The following is a 5,000-nucleotide window of genomic DNA, read 5'->3' on the forward strand; positions in this document are numbered from 1 at the left end:
TAGATTAAATATGCTGTTCTGTTAGGATGGAGTAGATTAAAGATGTTCTGTTAGCAAGGAGTAGATTAAGGGCCAATCCCAATTCCCTTTTCTACCCCTATGGCTCGTTTTCGAGTGTGACTCGATTCGAAGCCAATGCCTTCGAACAGAGCCACAAGCAATAGGGATTGAAATCTACCCCTATGAATTGGGACAGCCCTTCATGACGTCAACAACAGTGGTTTAAATAGACGCGGTACGGGTGACGCGATCTCTCAATGCCTTCTTCAGCTGTGTTTATTTCTGTTGCGTGTGCTATAAGGATCTTTTTTCGTTTGTTATCAACACACTGTAGTGTTTAGACGTTCCTTTTTTAGTCTCTTCCGTCAGCGATGTCTTTTTTGTGGACATCGCAATAATGACAATGAATGACTCCAACCAAAACACAGAGTATTTACCAGATCTGTCAGCGCACGATGTTCCTCCAAAGATACCCGTGACCACCACATACACACGAGTCCATCAGTAGTCATAAAGCGTTGTCCAAAAATCACGTTACCAAGCGCCTTTCTCAGAACAATTCGTCGTCTAGAATCCAAAAATCAATCCATCATAGTGGTGGTCAAAAACGTAGAAAGAGGATCTCTTGGGGACGCGGCCACATTTGCCCGTGAAGGGGAGATGACAAATAAGCGGAAACATTTCTCAGTAGAGTCGAACGGTGATAGATCATCATCCTTTACGCGTATCCTTAACTGTAGTAACATTTTGCGTGTCATATGCCATTAGACATGGAAATATGTCAATGCGCGGCTGTCATTCACAAATCAGCTTGTAACGTTAGACACAGCACATCGGCATAATAACGTTTTGTTGTTGTTGTGCTTGTTATAGAGAAAAGGTCTATAATGCATTGAAATGAATGATACAACCCATTAATAATATTACATAATAACAACTGCTCGGATTAGATTGCGGGTGGAAATAGGTCAAAATGCGCATCATGTACAAGTCAGCCGAACGTTTGATAGATAACTTTACATATGTGTACCATCATCCGCTGTCAAACGCCACAGGTAATAATTGATTTATGATTGTACATCTCTGAAATGCTCGACTGTCATGCAGCGTTGGTTACTGTAACGTTACACACAGCACCGACATAAAAGCGATTTTGTGGTTATGCTTGTTATAAATAAAAGGTCTATAATGCATTGTAATGACATTAAACTAAGACAATAAGATGGTTATCATAATTTTTCAAATCTTTATTAATAAGTAATTACAGAGAAAGTAAAATGACATTTCCGCATTGAATAGAGCGACATAAGATTTCTGTAGATGATTCGCAATGCATCCTGGAATCAAGGGGTAGCGTACCCATATGGCTTCAAAGCTAGTCTGGTCCTGGAATCGCTCGAAACTAAGTCATAGTTAGCCCTCGAAATGAAGCCATGGCTCGATGAAATATGAATTGGGACAGCCCTACCCCTAAACGTGAACGCGTAAATCGAGCCATAGGGGTGAAAACGAAGGGCTAGGGGTGAATTGGGACGGGGCCTAAAGATGTTCTGTTAGCAAGGAGTAGATTAAAGATGTTCTGTTAGCAAGGAGTAGATTAAAGATGTTCTGTTAGCAAGGAGTAGATTAAAGATGTGGGATGTCTGAGAGAGAGAGAGGGGGACAGGGAGGGGGACAGGGAGAGAGAGAGAGAGAGAGAGAAAAAAAAAGAGAGGGAGGCCAGCCTGGTTAAGGAGAGGTTCATCTCTGGTTAAGGAGAGGTTCATCTTCCCTGGTTAAGGAGAGGTTCAGCTGGTTACGGAGAGGTTAATTTTCCCTCTGGGCCAAACCGCTCCCGTCTCCTAGGAGACCAAAGGGCTCTGTTAAAGTGGTGGAATGTCTTTTCCTGTCGCAGCCTAGAGAGGAGAAAGAGAGGAGGATGAGGAGAGGTGAAAGACGGGGTGGGGAGAGGAGAGGGGCGGCTGTGGTGCAGGACGTAGAGCCGGCGTCTAGTGATCGCAAGGTCGGTAGATCGGTGGTTCGAACCTCCAAATTGCTCCCAATGAGCAGGCCGGCACCTTGCATGGTTGCTTGCTGTGATTGTGTGTGTGTGGATGGGTGAATGGGAGGCCATTGTAAAGTGCTTTGGAATAAGGCGCTATATAAGTCAGTCCATTTACCATTTAGATGGGAAGAGAAAGAGAGGGGGAGGTGAGGAGAGAGGTGAGGAGGAGAGAGGGGAGGGGAGGATAGGTGAGGAGAGGCGTTGTGTTGCCATCTTGTTTGCTGGTCTATATTCTGGCGATGCAGAATACATAACCACACAGTACAACCACACAACCACACAGTACAACCACACAACCACACAGTACAACCACACCCTAACCCTAACTACACAACCACACAGTACAACCACACAACCACAATCACATAACCTTTGAACTGTAACTGACTTTTTGTTTATCTTCTGTAAATGTACAACTTTGTATGACCTTTTTAGTACTTAAGTACTTAGTGTAATCTCTCTTTCTTGGCCAATCTCTCTATGTCTATGTCGGCTGAGTAGGGGAACGCTGGGTATGTTGGCACACACTGTGCATAATACATCACAATGTTATAAATGCCATACCAAATCTTGGGCACATATTTTGTATTGATTATATCTTCATATCTTATTTCAGTATGGAGCTGTAGACCGTTAAATAGATGTGTGCATTTGTGACAATTTGCCCCATCAGCGACTAAATTGTTACACTACGTCGGGCAAGTTGTCACATTGAATTATCAACAAATAAGAATACTAATTAATTGTGAATACTGATTATAATCACAGGCCTCCAAACCTCCCAGCCTCCAAACCTCCCAGCCTCCAAACCTCCCAGCCTCCAAACCTCCCAGCCGCCAAACCTCCCAGCCACCAAACCTCACCGCCTCCCAGCCTCTGAACTAAAGATGGAAAACAAGTTTAAAAAGATGTGTTTGGAGTAATAACTGGTTAGTGTTACCTCACCTCTAGATTCAGATCCTGTTGTCTGTGAGCGGCCCAGGCTGTTAGCCTAATGTCGGTTAGCCTAGCATTGGAACACTCTGGGGTTGTTGTGCTCGGCCGGACTGTTCTAGAAGGAGGGAGTGTGAGGGTCCCAGGTGTTCTAGAAGGAGGGAGTGTGAGGACCCCAGGTGTTCTAGAGGCAGGTAGCAGTGTGAGACCCCAGGTGTCATTGTGTGTGTGTGTGTGCGTGCGCACACGCGTCCTAGCCCTCCATGTTCCCTGGCCTTGCGTGCAAACGGCAAACTCATGTTCCAGTGGTAACCTTGGCGATAACCCTGGCCTCGGGAGGGGGCTCTCTAAACACACACACACACACACACATACAGGCACGCGCACACACACACACACCAGTCTTTCGCTGAAGGCTGTTGTCATGGCACTTTCCATAAATGCATGTTACTAGCAGTACAGAGGAGGGAGAGAGGGAGAGGGAGAGGGGGTGAATCAGCATAGTGGTGCTGGTTTCCATGGCGCTCTTAACTGATGTGAAGAGCTGATGTCTGTGTTTACTTTACACGTTTCCGCTTCTGGGCATTAAAGTGTACGTTGATCTGCATCAGCCTGCCTCTGTGAGGGGTGTGTGTGTGTGTGTGTGTGTCTGTGTGTCTGTGTGTGTGTGTCTGTGTGTCTGTGTGTGTTGATCCGCATCAGCCTGCGTCTCTGATGGCTGTGCCCCACCGCGCTGCAGGAAGGACCTGGAACTGTGACAGAGATTTAACTGTAACAGGGGTTTAACTGTGACGGGGGTTTAACTGTGAGGGAGGTTTAACTGTGAGGGAGGTTTAACTGTGACAGGGGTTTAACTGTGACGGAGGTTTAACTGTGATGGAGGTTTAACTGTGACGGGGGTTTAACTGTGATGGAGGAGGTTTAACTGTGATGGAGGAGGTTTAACTGTGATGGAGGAGGTTTAACTGTGACGGGGGTTTAACTGTGACGGAGGTTTAACTGTGAGGGAGGTTTAACTGTGACGGGGGTTTAACTGTGACGGAGGTTTAACTGTGACGGAGGTTTAACTGTGAGGGAGGTTTAACTGTGAGGGAGGTTTAACTGTGAGGGAGGATTAACTGTGAGGGAGGTTTAACTGTGACGGAGGAGGTTTAACTGTGACGGAGGTTTAACTGTGACGGGGGTTTAACTGTGACGGAGGAGGTTTAACTGTGACGGAGGTTTAACTGTGACGGGGGTTTAACTGTGATGGAGGAGGTTTAACTGTGACGGAGATTTAACTGTGAGGGAGGTTTAACTGTGACGGAGGTTTAACTGTGAGGGAGGTTTAACTGTGAGGGAAGTTTAACTGTGACGGAGGTTTAATTGTAACGGAGGTTTAACTGTGACGGCGGTTTAACTGTGACGGAGGTTTAACTGTGACGGAGGTTTAACTGTGATGGAGGTTTTTTCAAATTCTTTCTTCAATCCGTACATCAACTTTCCATATACCCCTAATAATAATAATAATAATAATAATAATAATAATGCTACATGAAAACAATGTATTATCCTATTCTATTTTCAGGCACGTTTTTGGGGTTGTGTGTGTGTGTGTTGTATGTAAGGGTGGTTTCCAACTGAACAGAGTTCGCTGGTTCAAGTCCAACCCCAAGAGAACACACACCACACACATACACACTTGACTCTCCGCTAACTGTGAGACCTAATTTCCACCGTCATATTTCTGAGGTTCTCTGGTGACTCCCTCCTGAATTAAATAATAATGAAATATGCTCCTGAATAATGCAGCAGGGCCAGGGAACAGGAGCCTGCTAACATATTGTCCTTGGCGTTTATTGACTTGATTAGACGGCTGTTTAAACATTGATTATATATTGTAGCCTCGGCCTGTCAGACTCAGGGTGGACTACGCAGGGGCCAGGCGCCTTGATTGGTTTAGAATTGGATTCCTCTCTCTCTTTGAGAAGTGAAACTTCAGCCGGGTGTGTGTGTGTGTGTGTGTGTGTTTGTTTGTCCGTCC

This window comes from Nansenia antarctica, assembly GCF_963989245.1.
Source record: "Nansenia antarctica genome assembly, chromosome: 3".
Classification (NCBI taxonomy): domain Eukaryota; kingdom Metazoa; phylum Chordata; class Actinopteri; order Argentiniformes; family Microstomatidae; genus Nansenia; species Nansenia antarctica.